Source organism: Nerophis lumbriciformis, linkage group LG21 (genome assembly GCF_033978685.3).
Source record: "Nerophis lumbriciformis linkage group LG21, RoL_Nlum_v2.1, whole genome shotgun sequence".
NCBI lineage: Eukaryota > Metazoa > Chordata > Actinopteri > Syngnathiformes > Syngnathidae > Nerophis > Nerophis lumbriciformis.
This window is the reverse complement of record NC_084568.2, coordinates 31143805-31161027: the sequence shown is the minus strand read 5'-3', so window position 1 is coordinate 31161027 and position 17223 is coordinate 31143805. Positions and strand designations below refer to the sequence as shown.

At 41.6% G+C, this 17223-nt stretch overlaps 1 protein-coding gene across 2 annotated transcripts in view; it reads right to left on the bottom strand.

The window, feature by feature from the left end:
• Nucleotides 1-17223, bottom strand: part of col8a2 (collagen, type VIII, alpha 2) — a 378648-nt gene that overhangs the window by 185589 nt on the left and 175836 nt on the right. The gene's annotated exons all lie outside the window — the stretch shown is intronic.

Genomic DNA, 17223 nt, shown 5'->3' with positions numbered 1-17223 from the left:
GGTAAAAATGCCACTGTGCCAACTTTTTTGCAATGTGTTGTTGTCATTAAATTATAAGTTAATGATTATTTGCAAAAAAATAAATAAAATGTTTCTCAGTTCAAACATTAAATATCTTGTCTTTGCAGTCTATTCAATTGAATATAAGTTGAAAATGATTTGCAAATCATTGTATTTTTTTTTATTTACGAATTACACAACGTGCCAACTTTCTTTTGGGTTTTGTACATAAATGAAACATGCATCGATTTTTCGTCGAATCGTAGCTCCTGAATCGTAATCGTAATCGAACCGCGAGGTGCCCAAAGAGTCCAAAGTTGAAATGTCAATGCAGGGACCTGCCAATGTGTTGAAAGTGGTCCAAGATCTTCTGTACAACAGGAGCACTCTCGTCTTTTTAGGCATCTGCTGCAAAAAATTTGGTTTCCCAAGTTTTGAACTGAACCTGGGGACCGGCATGGTGTCTGATTTGGCCCCAAATCAGATTGTGTTTGGTTCTAGCACAGTGGTTCTTAACCTTGTTGGAGGTACCGAACCCCACCAGTTTCATATGCGCATTCACCAAACCCTTCTTTAGTGAAAAATAAAATGTTTGTTTTTTTCAAATTCAAGACAAAGTTATATGTTTTTGGTAACACTTTAGTATGGGGAACATATTCTAAGTAACATAGAGCTATTTGGTTAGGGTTAAGGTTAGGGTTAGAGGGTTAAGGTCAGGGTTAGAGGGTTAGGGTTATAATAAGGCCATGCCAAATAAAGCATTAATAAGTACTTAATAATGACTAGTTAAGAGCCAATATGTAACTAATTTCATACTTGCCAACCCTCCCGAATTTTCCGGGAGACTCCCGAAATTCAGCGCCTCTCCCGAAAACCTCCCGGGACAAATATTCTCCTGAAAATCTCCCGATTTTCAGCCGGAGCTGGAGGAGGCGTGGCCTCCATGCGGACCTTAGTGAGGACAACCTTTTTTCACGACGGGAGGAAAACAAGGTCACAAGAAATAAATCATCCAGACTAGAGATAAATTGTATTATTATGTTTATCTTACCTAAAAATAAATATATTTATTAATAAAAAATAAAAACAAAACTAAATAAATGTTTACTATATATTGCTAAAAACATCAAAATTAATTGTATTTTTATTTGTATTTTTCTGACTCCTTATTACATCCAGCCATAGAATTATACATTAAAATAAACATAATTTAATTTTAAATTACCATAATTCATTTAAAATGACCATATTTAATTATTAAAATAATTGCTTGTTTATCAACAACTTTAGCATTTTATTCATTACATTTTGAAGCTCTCAGAAGCCAAGTTATGTTATATTCCTTAATATTTATTTATGCAAGTTTGAAGTATCAATTATCTAAACACCGTTTTGTGTTTAGATAATTGACATGCACCTGGGGACATGCACCTGGGGATAAGTTGATTGGCAACACTAAATTGGCCCTAGTGTGTGGATGTGAGTGTGAATGTTGTCTGTCTATCTGTGTTGGCCCTGCGATGAGGTGGCGACTTGTCCAGGGTGTACCCTGCCTTCCGCCCGATTGTAGCTGAGATAGGCTCCAGCGCCCCCCGCGACCCCAAAGGGAATAAGCGGTAGAAAATGGATGGATGGAAGTTTTGTTTGCATATTTTCAGGATATATACATATACATATATATATATATATATATATATATATATATATATATATATGAAATACTTGACTTGGTGAATTCTAGTTGTCAATATACTCCTCCCCTCTTAACCACGCCCCCAACCACGCCCTGCCCCACCCCTGACCACGTCCCCACCCCCCACCTCCCGAAATCGGAGGTCTCAAGGTTGGCAAGTATGCTAATTTGCACGTTAATAAGCAACTAATTAATGGTGAATATGTTCCGCATACTAAAGTGTTACCATGTTTTATTACTGGTGCACATAATGAACCGTGCATGAACATCACCTTGTTCAAACAACAAAACCAACACAGTGCTTAAACTCACAACAAATTACACACCTGCAAATCAGTCAGCTGTTGCCGTATCCGTAATACGCCGATAGGGAGAAGTTTTTATTTACACGATGAGTCGGGTGTGTTTTGACCTCCGCCGAACCCCTGAGCCCGACTCACCGAACCCAGGTTAAAGGGGAACATTATCACAATTTCAGAAGGGTTACAACCATTAAAAATCAGTTCCCAGTGGCTTATTTTATTTTTCGAAGTTTTTTTCAAAATTTTACCCATCACGCAATATCCCTAAAAAAAGCTTCAAAGTGCCTGATTTTAACCATCGTTATATACACCCGTCCATTTTCCTGTGACGTCACACAGTGATGCCAATACAAACAAACATGGCGCATAGAACAGTAAGGTGTAGCGACATTAGCTCGGTTCAGACTCGGATTTCAGCGGCTTAAGCGATTCAACAGATTACGCATGTATTGAAACGGATGGTTGTAGTGTGGATCGCCTTCTAACCAACGATTGGTATGTGTTTGTTTGGCATTAAAGGAAACTAACAACTATGAACTAGGTTTACAGCATATGAAATACATTTGGCAACAACACGCACTTTGAGAGTGCAGACAGCCCAATTTTCATCAATTAATATATTCTGTAGACATACCCTCATCCGCTCTCTTTTCCTGAAAGCTGATCAGTCCAGTTTTGGAGTTGATGTCAGCAGGCCAGGGAAGCTAGGGTCGATTTTCTTCTCTTGATCATCTTCGGTGGCATAAGGGACGGTGTGAGCCAAGACATCCAGGGGGTTTAGCTCGCTCGTCTGCGGGAACAAACTGCCGCCATTGCTTGCAGTGCTACCGAGGTCCTTTGTCCCTGAATTGCTCACACACTCCGGCAGATTCAATGGGGGTCTGGCGGCAGATTTCTTTGACTTTATCGTTGGAAATGCATCTGCTTTGAGTGTCGCAGGATATCCACACATTCTTGCCATCTCTGTCGTAGCATAGCTTTCGTCGGTAAAGTGTGCGGAACAAACGTCCAATTTCTTGCCACTTTCGCATCTTTGGGCCACTGGTGCAACTTGAATCCGTCCCTGTTCGTGTTGTTACACCCTCCGACAACACACCGATGAGGCATGATGTCTCCAAGGTACGAAAAACAGTCGAAAAAACGGAAAATAACAGAGCTGATTTGACTCGGTGTTTGTAATGTGTTTGAGAAAATGGCGGATTGCTTCCCGATGTGACGTCACGTTGTGACGTCATCGCTCCGAGAGCCAATAATAGAAAGGCGTTAAATTCGCCAAAATTCACCCATTTAGAGTTCGGAAATCGGTTAAAAAAATATATGGTCTTTTTTCTGCAACATCAAGGTATATATTGACGCTTACATAGGTGATAATGTTCCCCTTTAAGCGATTCAACAGATTACGCATGTATTGAAACGGATGGTAGTAGTGTGGAGGCAGGTAGTGAAAACGAAATTGAAGAAGAAACTGAAGCTATTGAGCCATATCGGTTTGAACCGTATGCAAGCGAAACCGACGAAAACGACACAACAGCCAGCGACACGGGAGAAAGCGAGGACGAATTCGGCGATCGCCTTCTAACCAACGATTGGTATGTGTTTGTTTGGCATTAAAGGAAACTAACAACTATGAACTAGGTTTACAGCATATGAAATACATTTGGCAACAACATGCACTTTGAGAGTGCAGACAGCCCATTTCAGGCGCGCTAAGAACATATATTTTTCCACGATTTCAGCATTTTAAATGTGCTGTTTTTGTCCAGTAAGATACATACTAGCCTGCAGTTACAGCTGAAGTGACCGATTAAAAATATTTTAACTATTTTTTGTCATTTTTCCATGTGCAATCAATCTTCACTGGAAAAAATGGCATCCCTTCATCACTGAAACTAACTATCTGTTTTTCTGGCTTCACTGGCACCATTATGAGCTAAATTCATAAGCTAAATCATCATAAGCTAAATTATTGGTAAACACAGTTTATGTATAGTAATTTACGTAAAACCGCGAGTAATGAATAAAGTTTTCATCAATTAATATATTCTGTAGACATACCCTCATCCGCTCTCCTGAAAGCTGATCTGTCCAGTTTTGAGTTGATGTCAGCAGGCCAGGGAAGCTAGGGTCGATATTCTTCTCTTGATCATCTTCGGTGGCATAAGGGACGGTAGAAGCGGTGTGAGCATCGTCTCGCTCGTCTGCGGGAACAAACTGCCGCCATTGCTTGCCGTGCTACCGAGGTCCTTTGTCCCTGAATAGCTCACACACTCCGGCAGATTCAATGGGGGTCTGGCGGCAGATTTCTTTGTATGCATCTGCTTTGAGTGTCGCAGGATATCCACACATTCTTGCCATCTCTGTCGTAGCATAGCTTTCGTCGGTAAAGTGTGCGGAACAAACGACTGACCATTTCGTCGGCTTTCCCCACACCCTCGTATTTTGAACAAATTTCGTCCAATTTCTTGCCACTTTCGCATCTTTGGGCCACTGGTGCAACTTGAATCCGTCCCCGTTCGTGTTGTTACACCCTCCGACAACACACCGACGAGGCATGATGTCTCCAAGGTACGGAAAACAGTTGAAAAAACGGAAAATAACAGAGCTGATTTGACTCGGTGTTTGTAATGTCCATCCATCCATCCATTTTCTACCGCTTATTCCCTTTGGGGTCGCGGGGGGCGCTGGAGCCTATCTCAGCTACAATCGGGCGGAAGGCGGGGTACACCCTGGACAAGTCGCCACCTCATCGCAGGGCCAACACAGATAGACGGACAACATTCACACTCACATCCACACACTAGGGCCAATTTAGTGTTGCCAATCAACTTATCCCCAGGTGCATGTCTTTGGAGGTGGGAGGAAGCCGGAGTACCCGGAGGGAACCCACGCAGTCACGGGGAGAACATGCAAACTCCACACAGAAAGATCCCGAGCCCGTTTGAGAAAATGGTGGATTGCTTCCCGATGTGACGTCACGTTGTGACGTCATCGCTCCGAGAGCGAATAATAGAAAGGCGTTTAATTCGCCAAAATTCACCCATTTAGAGTTCGGAAATCGGTTAATAAAATATATGGTCTTTTTTCTGCAACATCAAGGTATATATTGACGCTTACATAGGTCTGGTGATAATGTTCCCCTTTAAGAACCACTGTTCTAGCACAATAACGGTTCAAAGATGAATCAATTCCCGTCGTTTCCAGGAACGCGGGTCCAAACTAACAACCGCCGAAGGAAAGGCCATGTAACACAGTGGTAAAAATGCCCCTGTGCCAACTTTTTTGCAATGTATTGCTGCCATTAACTTCAAAGTTAATCATTATTTACAACAACAAGTTTTTCAGTTTGAACCTTAACTATCTTGTCTTTGCAGTCCATTCAATTGAATATAGGTCATACTTGCCAACCTTGAGACCTCGATTTCGGGAGGTGGGGGGTGGGGTGGGGGGGGGGGGGGGGGGGGGGGGGTGGGGGGGGGGGGGGGTTAAGAGGGGAGGAGTATATTTACAGCTAGAATTCACCAAGTCAAGTATTTCATATATATATATATAGCTAGAATTCACTGAAAGTCAAGTATTTCTTATATATATATATAGAAATACTTGAATTTCAGTGTTCATTTATTTACACATATCCACACACATAACACTCATCTACTCATTGTTGAGTTAAGGGTTGAATTGTCCATCCTTGTTCTATTCTCTGTCACTATTTTTCTAACCATGCTGAACACCCTCTCTGATGATGCATTCTGCTTCGTCTCCTTGTTGTGTGCGCAGTTGTGCACTGCAGTCTCTACAAGCCGTAGATGTTATTGTCACATATGCATGCACAGTAGATGGCAGTATTGTCCTGTTTAAGAGTGTCACAACATTGCTGTTTACGGCAGACGAACTGCTTTACGGTAGACGAAAACGTGACTGCTGTTGTTGTGTGTTGTTGCCGCGCTGGGAGGACGTTAATGAAACTGCCTAACAATAAACCCACATAAGAAACTAAGAACTCGCCCTCGATCATTCTGCAGTTATAACGTGATTGGGCAGGCATACTGTTTATATTGTGGGAAAGCGGACTTGAAAACAGGCTATCGACACGTCACTCAGGTCCGCCTGAATTTCGGGAGATTTTTGGGAGAAAATGTGTCCCGGGAGGTTTTCGGGAGAGGCGCTGAATTTCGGGAGTCTCCCGGAAAATCCGGGAGGGTTGGCAAGTATGATATAGGTTGAAAATGATTTGCAAATCATTGTATTCTGCTTCTATTTACCATTTACACAACGTGCCAACTTCACCAGTTTTGGGGTTTTTAGATATAGATACGTGTGAGAATGTTTACGGTCCGTGAAGGAGCAGAATTAACTTACAAAAGTGCGAGAATGTCGAGCTATAAGCCACAATAACCCGTGCCTTAGCCAACATGTCTTTGACTCGTATGCGATCACTCATGTGAGACCCCATCTCCACAAGCCGACATAGTTGATAGCTACATGCTTCTTGCCCAGTCTCCCCTCTCAGTGCCTCCTCAAGCTGAACGTTGTCCTGGGAACGACGTGTTGTGTGTGAAAGTGAAAGTCTCCCTTAAAGAGCCACACCATCAAGTCACTCTCTATTTCGTGTCCATGTAGCAGACGGGTTGTGTTTAGGTGGGCTCCAAACAAAAGGAGTACATGTGTCTTCTATTACGTCTGCGTAAGTTAGATCCCTTCCAATGGCTCCTGCTGACCTTCTGTTCGACATCTCTCACATTCTCCTCCCTTGTTCTTGCGCCCTTCATACGCCAAATATTTCAGCCGCCGTGTGTGTTTAAAGGCTGAGCCCTCAACCCCACCGGCGGGCTGTGGTTCCCCGCTAAACAGTTCACATGGAGCTGGTTAGAAAGACATTCCTTCCATGTAGGGAATTTCTGGCCCGTAATACAGAAATCATAAACGAGAGCGGTCCGGGCTAATCACGTCCCTTGGCGCTCTCCGAGCTCCCGCCCTTCCTCTTATTAGTAACGCCGATGGCTGATCCTGTCTTTACCGTTCAGGGCTAACCTAAAGAGTGTATTACTGTGGTTCAATGAAAAACATCTTGACTTCGATGTTACCAAAGTTAAACTGTGAAAGACGACGAGTAGCAAGGGTTGAAAAGGTCCAATGACTCTGCACGAGTTGAGAATCCTGCATTGCTAAAAACCAGGGACCGTCAACTCATTAGGGTTGTCTCAATACCAATATTTTAGTACCAAAATGTATTTCGATACTTAGCTTGGGTACCGGTTGTTAGTTTGGACCCGCATTCCTGGAGACGATGGGAATTGATTCATCAAGCATTAAAAAAAAGCCTGCTCAGTGCATACTTGCCAACCCTCCCGGATTTTCCGGGGGACTCCCGAAATTCAGCGCCTCTCCCGAAAACCTCCCGGGACAAATTTTCTCCCGAAAATCTCCCGAAGGAGGCCACACCCCCTCCAGCTCCATGCGGACCTGAGTGATGTGTCGACAGCCTGTTTTCACGTCCGCTTTCCCACAATATAAACAGCGTGCCTGCCCAATCACGTTATAACTGTAGAATGATCGAGGGCGAGTTCTTGGTTTCTTATGTGGGTTTATTGTTAGGCAGTTTCATTAACGTCCTCCCAGCACGGCAACAACACACAACAACAGCAGTCACGTTTTCGTCTACCGTAAAGCAGTTTGTCTGCCGTAAACAGCAATGTTGTGACACTCTTAAACAGGACAATACTGCCATCTACTGTACATGCATATGTGACAATAACATCTAGGGCTTTTAGAGAATGCACAACTGCGCACACAACAAGGAGACGAAGCAGAATGCATCATCAGAGAGGGTGTTCAGCATGGTTAGAAAAATAGTGACAGAGAATAGAACAAGGATGGACAATTCAACCCTTAACTCAACAATGAGTAGATGAGTGTGATGTGTGTGTAAATGTGTAAATAAATGAACACTGAAATTCAAGTATTTCTCTTATTTATATATATATATAGCTAGAATTCACTGAAAGTCAAGTATTTCTTATATATATATATATATATATATATATATATATATATATATAGCTAGAATTCACTGAAAGTCAAGTATTTCACATATATATATATATATATATATATATATATATTTATATATATGAATGAAATACTTGACTTGGTGAATTCTAGCTGTAAATATACTCCTCTCCTCTTAACCACGCCCCCGACCACGCCCCCCCACCCCCACCTCCCGAAATCGGAGGTCTCAAGGTTGGCAAGTATGGCTCAGTGGCCTTGTGGTTAGACTGTCCGTCCTGAGATCGGAAGGTCGTGAGTTCAAACCCTGGCCGAGTCATACAAAAGACTATAAAATTGGGACCCATTACCTCCCTGCTTGGCACTCAGCATCAAGGGTTGGAATTGGGGGTTAAATCACCAAAAATTATTCCCGGGCGCGGACACCCTTGCTCCCCTCACCTCCCAGGGGGTGGAACAAGGGGATGGGTCCAAATACAGAGGGTAATTTCACCACACCTAGTGTGTTTGTGACTATCAGTGGTACTTTATCTTTGAACCGTTGTTGTGCTAGGACCAAACAGTCTGATTTGGGGCCAAATCAGACACCGTACCATCCCCCAGGTTCAGTTCAAAATTTGAGTGACAAACATTTTTGCGGCAGATTCCTAAAAACACGAGAGTGCTCCTGTTGTATAGAAGAACTCGGACCATCCATTGACATTTCAACCCTGGAATCTTTGGGCACCTCACGATTCGATTAAGATCACAATTCAGGAGCTACGATTCGATGAAAAATCGCTGCATCTTTCATTTATGTATGTTGATGCAGTTTCACGTTTCACGAAATAAGCGTTAATCACTTGTAACTAGGGTTGTCCCGATACCAATATTTTGGTACCGGTACCAAAATGTATTTCAGTACTTTTTGATACTTTTCGATACAAAAAATGGCATTATTGGCTATATTTTAACAACAAATCTTAGAGTACATTAAACAGATGTTTCTTATTGCAAGTTTGTCCTTTAAATAAAATAGTGTGCAATCCAAGAAGGCGCATAATTGGCGACGTGACGAGGGTCGGTGGTTGTTAGTTTGGAGCCGCTTTCCTGGAGACGACGGGAATTGATTCATCAAGCATTCAAAAAAAGCCTGCTCAGTGGCCTTGTGGTTAGAGTGTCCGTCCTGAGATTGGTTGAGTTCAAACCCTGGCCGAGTCATACCAAAGACTATAAAAATGGGACCCATTACCTCCTTGCTTGGCACTCAGCATCAAGGGTTGGAATTGGGGGTTAAATCACAAAAATGATTACCGAGCGTGGCCAACGCTGCTGCTCACTGCTCCCCTCACCTCCCAGGGGGTGGAACAAGGGGATGGGTCAAATGCAGAGGGTGATTTCACCACACATAGTGTGTTTGTGACTATCAGTGGTACTTTATCTTTGAACCGTTGTTGTGCTAGGACCAAACAGTCTGATTTGGGGCCAAATCAGACACCGTACCGTCCCCCAGGTTCAGTTCAAAACTTGAGAGACAAACATTTTTGCAGCAGATGCCTAAAAACATGAGAGTGCTCTTGTTGTATAGAAGAACTCGGACCACTGTCAACACATCGGCAGGTCCTTGCATTGACATTTCAACCTTGGAATCTTTGGGCACCTCACGATTCCATTACGATCACAATTCAGGAGCTACGATTCGATGAAAAATCGATGCATCTTTCATTAATGTATGTTGATGCAGTTTCACATTTCACTAAATAAGCGTTAATCACTTGCAACGAGGGTTGTCCCGATACCAATATTTTGGTACCGGTAGCAAAATGCATTTCAGTACTTTTTGATACCTTTCGATATTTCGATACAAAAATGGCATTATTGGCTATATTTTAACAACAAATCTTAGAGTACATTACACAGATGTTTCTTATTGCAAGTTTGTCCTTTAAATAAAATAGTGCGCAATCGAAGAAGGCGCATAATTGGCGATGTGACAAGGGTCGGCGGTTGTTAGTTTGGACCCGCGTTCCTGGAAACGATGGGAATTGATTCATCTTTGAACCGTTGTTGTGCTAGAACCAAACACAATCTGATTTGGGGCCAAATCAGTTACCGTACCGGTCCCCAGGTTCAGTTCAAAACTTGAGAGACAAACATTTTTGCGGCAGATTCCTAAAAACACGAGAGTGCTCCTGTTGTATAGAAGATCTTGGACCACTGTCAACACATCGCAGATCCTTGCATTGACATTTCAACCTTGGATTCTTTGAGCACCTCACAATTCCATTAAGATCACGATTCAGGAGCTACGATTCCATGAAAAATCGATGCATCTTTTATTTATGTATGTTGATGCAGTTTCACATTTCAATAAATAAGCGTTAATCACTTGTAACTAGGGTTGTCCCGATACCAATATTTTGGTTCCGGTAGCAAAATGTATTTCAGTACTTTTTGATACTTTTCGATACAAAAAATGGCATTATTGGCTATATTTTAACAACAAATCTTAAAGTACATTAAACAGATGTTTCTTATTACAAGTTTGTCCTTTAAATAAAATAGCGCGCAATCGAAGAAGGTGCATAATTGGCGACGTGACAAGGGTCGGCGGTTGTTAGTTTGGCCCCGGTTCCTGGAAACGACGGGAATTGATTCATCTTTGAACCGTTGTTGTGCTAGAACCAAACACAATCTGATTTGGGGCCAAATCAGACACCGTACCGTCCCCCAGGTTCAGTTCAAAACTTGAGAGACAAAATTTTTGCGGCAGATGCCTAAAAAGACGAGTGTGCTCCTGTTGTATAGAAGATCTTGGACCACTATCAACACATTGGCAGGTCCCTGCATTGACAGATCAACCTTGGAATCTTTGGGCACCTCACGATTCCATTATGATCACGATTCACATTTCAATAAATAAGTATTAATCACTTGCAACTAGGTTTGTCCCGATACCAATATTTTGGTACCGGTACCAAAAAATGTACTTCGATACTTTAATACATTTCGATACCTCGATACTAAAAATTTCATTATTGGCTTTATTTTAACAACAAATCTTAAAATATATTGTATATTTATATTGGTACAATATATATTTATATATTGTACCAATATATATATATATATATATATATATATATATATATATATATATATATTAGGGGTGTGGGAAAAAATCGATTCGAATTCGAATCGTGATTCTCACGTTGTGCGATTCAGAATCGATTCTCATTTTTAAAAAATCTATTTTTTTTAAAATGTATTTATTTATTTTTAAATGTTTTTTTTGTTGGTTTTTTTTAAATTAATCAATCCAACAAAACAATACACAGCAATACCATAACAATGCAATCCAATTCCAACACCAAACCTGACCCAGCAACACTCAGAACTGCAATAAACAGTTGAACAGACACAGAACAAACCAAAAGTAGTGAAACAAAAATGAATATTATCAACAACAGTATTAATATTAGTTACAATTTCAACATAGCAGTGATTAAAGATCCCTCATTGACATTATCATTAGACATTTATAAAAAAAATTAAAAAAAGAACAATACTGTCACAGTGGATTACACTTGCATCGCATCTCATAAGCTTGACAACACACTGTGTCCAATATTTTAAGATAAAATAAGTCATATTTTTGGTTCATTTAATAGTTAAAACAAATTTACATTATTGCAATCAGTTGATCAAACATTGTCCTTTACAATTATAAAAGCTTTTTTACAAAAATCTACTACTCTGCTTGCATGTCAGCAGACTGGGGTAGATCCTGCTGAAATCCTATGTATTGAATGAATAGAGAATCCTTTTGAATCGGGAAAGAATAGTTTTTGAATCGAGAATAGCGTTGAATTGAAAAAAAAAAAAAATCGATTTTGAATCGAATCGTGACCCCAAGAATCGATGTTGAATCAAATCGTGGGACACCCAAAGATATATATATACATACATACATATATATGCATACATATACTTAGCGCCACTTTCGATACCGTCGATCATAATATTTTATTAGAGCGTATCAAAACACGTATTGGTATGTCAGACTTAGCCTTGTCGTGGTTTAACTCTTATCTTACTGACAGGATGCAATGCGTCTCCCATAATAATGTGACCTAGAACTATGTTGAGGTAACGTGCGGAGTCCCCCAGGGCTCCGTTCCTGGCCCTGCACTCTTTAGTATCTACATGCTGCCGCTAGGTGACATCATACGCAAATACGGTGTTAGCTTTCACTGTTATGCTGATGACACCCAACTCTACATGCCCCTAAAGCTGACCAACACGTCGGATTGTAGTCAGCTGGAGGCGTGTCTTAATGAAATTAAACAATGGATGTCCGCTAACTTCTTGCAACTCAACACTAAGAAAATGGAAATGCTGATTATCGGTCCTGCTCAACACCGACATTTATTTAATAATACCACCTAAACATTTGACAACCAAACAATTACACAAAGCGACTCAGTAAAGAATCTGGGTATTATCTTCCACCCAACTCTCTCCTTTGAGTCACACATTAAGAGTGTTACTAAAACGGCCTTCTTTCATCTCCGTAATATCGCTAAAATTCGTTCCATTTTGTCCACTAGCGACGCTGAGATCGTTACGTCTCGTCTCGATTACTGTAATGTATTATTTTCGGGTCTCCCTATGTCTAGCATTAAAAGATTACAGTTGGTACAAAATGCGGCTGCTAGACTTTTGACAAGAACAAGAAAGTTTGATCATATTACGCCGATACTGGCTCACCTGCACTGGATTCCTGTGCACTTAAGATGTGACTTTAAGGTTTTACTACTTACGTATAAAATACTACACGGTCTAGCTCCATCCTATCTTGCCGATTGTATTGTGCCATATGTCTGAGCCGTCACCTCTCTCAGTAAACACAACAGTAAGTTCCCGCCAAAATTATTAAAGGACCTGACGGCACAGTTCCTTAGCCCCTCCCCAGTGACTTTAGTTCCGCCCCTGTGATTTTTTTTTTTTTTTCTGCCTCTTGCCCCATTCACCATGTCTTTTTCTTTTTTTCGCTTCTATTTCTTTGTGGTGTACAGCCCTTTGTTTTTCAACTGTGCTTGTTTTTAAAGGGCTTTATAAATAAAGTTGGTATGGTATGGTATGTCCCGGCAAGAAACCTGCGTTCAAAGAACTCTGGCTTATTAGTGATTCCCAGAGCCCAAAAAAAGTCTGCGGGCTATAGAGCGTTTTCTATTGGGGCTCCAGTACTATGGAATGCCCTCCCGGTAACAGTTAGAGATGCTACCTCAGTAGAAGCATTTAAGTCCCATCTTAAAACTCATTTGTATACTCTAGCCTTTAAATAGACCCCCCTTTTAGACCAGTTGATCTGCCGTTTCTTTTGTTTTTTTCCTCTGCCTCCTCGCCGGGTTATTCCGGTTCTGGTGACCATGGATGAAATGCTTGCTGTCCAGAGTTGGGACCCGGGGTGGACCGCTCGCCTGTGTATCGGTTGGGGACATCTCTGCGCTGCTCGGGATGGTCTCCAGCTGGTCTCCTGCTGGCCCCAGTATGGACTGGACTCTCACTACTATGTTAGATCCACTAAGGACTGTTCTTTCACAATATTATGTCACTCGACATCCACTGCTTTCGGTCTCCCCTAGAGAGGGGGGTTCCCCACATATGCGGCCCTCTCCAAGGTTTCTCATAGTCATTCACATCGACGTCCCTTTTGTGGGCTCTGTACCGAGGATGTCGTTGTGGCTTGTGCAGCCCTGATTTAGGGCTATATAAATAAACATTGATTGATTGATTGATTAATTGATACATATATGTTAGCATACTAACATTAACGTACTAACTTTTTTAGCTAACTTTATGTTTTTCTCCTCTAATTACACAGCCATTTACCTTACTAACTTATAGCATGCTAACGTTAGCTTGCTAGCATGCTAACATCATAAAACATTTTGTGCAAAATTTGCAACCGTTTACTCCAGAGTCATATAACTTGGTACGTGACACTTGTTAACTGTTAGCATGCAAACGTTAGCATGCTACCAAGCTAATATTAGCATGCTAACTTTTTTTTGGCTTATTTTTTCCCCTACTTCCGCAGCCATACACCTTACAGCCATGTTACTCGATACGCGAGATATGCTAAAGAGCCAAAACGTTTTGGCACCTCTGCTTTGGACTCCGACTCTGAAGACAACAAGTAAAACGAAGGGAAGTGTAAAAAAGTGAACCCCTCACGGGACTTGAACTGAAGTCAAAGTTTGACAGGGGAAATGTTATCCAGGTGCAGACCGCACATTGTAAACCGTACACACCCTTACATGTTCTCAGCCGCACATTGCGGCGGAATGGCCCCGCGAGACGGGCACCGGTGCGTTCCATCTGCCCCCGCCCGGCCTCGGACCGGTTATTAACACGCGTCCTGAGTGATGGGATCCAAAACGGGACGGCTTTTAAGTATGTGTGTTCACAGCTGGCACGGACGTCTCAACAGCGGTCTCGGGTGACCACTCGCGATCGGATCCGGCTTCGTGCAAATAAACACGACTGGAGGCCGCGATGCACTTCACGTGCCTCCACATTTAAATAAGAGGAAATCAAAACAGCGCCTGTAAAATAAACCAGACGTTTAATGCGCTTTGATATTTTTGCATAAACTGTGGAGAAAAAAAAAGTGTAAATCCGCTCTTTTGCTCAGCGTTTTCCCCGTTGATGTTTTTGCTGTTTTATTACGACACAATGCTCTATTTCACCCCTAGTTGTCGGCATCGAATAATACTCGTACTCTGACTTCTTGGGACGTTTGGGCTTTGTGGAGCAGAACAATCACAAGGGTGCCAACCAAGCAGAGAGAACCAACTGCGTGGTTCCAATGAACGCTGCATGGGGCACTTCCAGCACTAAATATAGAACAAGCGCTTTGTGTCCGTACTCCAAACATGACCAAAGAAACCAGTCTGCCAGGAGTCAATATTTGGACATGAACGCAGGCAGAGCTTCACTTACTACGGCTAATTTACCAGAACGGTACAACCTCAACTTATGAGCTTGATTGGTTCTACGACTGAACTTGTCACTCGAAACGATCGGATCTCAAATCAACGTTGCCCGTTGCAATCAATGCAAAACACCATTTTAACACGACTTTCAAAAAGAGAAAAACACTTTTAGACAAGAAATACTCTATGAAAAAAATACACTCGTATGTTGATATGTACTATAAACAACTACAGTAGTTTGATACAGCAGAGTTCTTCAAGAGTAGTCCGTGACCCCCTGGGGGTCCACAGAAGTACTGCAGTGGGATCCTGAAATTGTTGGTTGATCAGACTTAAAATATATATATATATATCAGTGACGTGCGGTGAGGTTGATGGCTGGTGAGGCACTGACTTCATCAAAGTCAGATTTACAAACATATGAACCCTAAAGAGTATCTTATTCACCATTTGATTGGCAGCAGTTAACGGGTTATGTTTAAAAGCTCATACCAGCATTCTTCCCTGCTTGGCACTCAGTATCAAGGGTTGGACTTGGGGGTTAAATCACCAAAAATGATTCCCGGGCGCGGCGCCGCTGCTGCCCACTGCTCCCCTCACCTCCCAGACGGTGATCAAGGGGATGGGTCAAATGCAGAGGACAAATGTCATTACACCTAGTGTGTGTGTGACAATCATTGGTACTTTAACTTAACTTTAACTTTACACATACAAACTGCACACAAAAAAGCACATTTAATAAAAAAAACGTTATTATGGTCTTACCATTACTTATAAATGAAGTCCATGAGCCACTGTTGTGCTGGATTAATGCACCCCCTGACGAGAGTGTTATATCAACTAAAGCCCTCACTTAAACTTTCCACGTGCAAGATTGAATCTATTTAAAAAAGTGTAACCGAGGGTTTATAAATGTCGCCTATACTGTATGAAACTACAAAATAAACACGGAGGCTCCAGTTTACACGAGGACCACTTTATTTACCTTCTTTCAAAAACCTCCGCTCCACTCCAACGTGTCAAAATTCCGCTCTTAGCGCCTTCAAAATAAGAGCTCAAGGCATATACTGTATAACAGCGCATAACAGGAATTTAACATCACAAAGAGGAAAGCCCATAAAAATAGGTTACAAAAGTTATTTAATAAGAAGCCAAAAAGTGCAAAAACAATAATGTTCGTGTTGGAGGAGTTGTGAATTAGGTACACCTGCAGTCTGCAGGTTTACCTAATGTTGTGGCCCTGCAGTCATTCACAACTCCTCCAACACCAACATTATTGTTTTTGCACTTTTTGGCTTCTTATGAAATAACTTTTTTAAATAGATTCAATCTTGCACGTGGAAAGTTTAAGTGTGGGCTTTAGTTGATACAACACTCCCGTCAGGGGTTGCATTCTACGGCGGGATTACTGCGAGCCTCAGCCAGTGCGTCTTTTGCAGCCGTTTTATGATCGCTCAGCACAAGAAATACGTTACACACATACAGTTGTTGACAAAATACACTGTACATTATATACCTCAGCTAACTAAACTATGGAAATGTATAATATAATTCATATAGCAATACGGTCTCACTGCACAGCAGGCCAGCAGTTAGCCGAGTCCGCAATCCATGGTGAGGCACAACTCAGTGACGTGCCTCAACTGGCTGCTGATCACCGCACCGTCTCTTCTCAGTATTTGAACGGCAAATGTGAAAATTCAGCGATTTTAAATAAAAATAATCTAAAACTGGTGAAGTTAAATGGAAAATAACTTTATAGTATAATCACTGGATACATATAACAATTTAATTAATTTTTTTTCTTTTTACATTTTTTTTCTTTCCATGATGGCAGGTGAGGCCCCGCCTCACCTGCCTCTAGTGACTGCACGTCACTACATACATATATATATACATATATATATACATATATATATATATATATATATATATATATATACACGCTGATTAAGAAGTGGAAAATGAGGGATTCAGGTAGACCAGCAAAGATTTCAGCCACAACTGCCAGGAAAATTGTTCGAGATGCAAAGAAAAATCTACAAATAACTTCAGCTGAAATACAGGACTGTCTGAAAAATTGTGGTGTGGCTGTTTCAAGATGCACAATAAGGAGGCACTTGAAGAAAAATGGGCTGCATGGTCGAGTCGCCAGAAGAAAGCCATTTCTGCGCAAATGTCACAAAGTATCCCGCTTACATTACGCCAAACAGCACAGAGACAAGCCTCGAAACTTCTG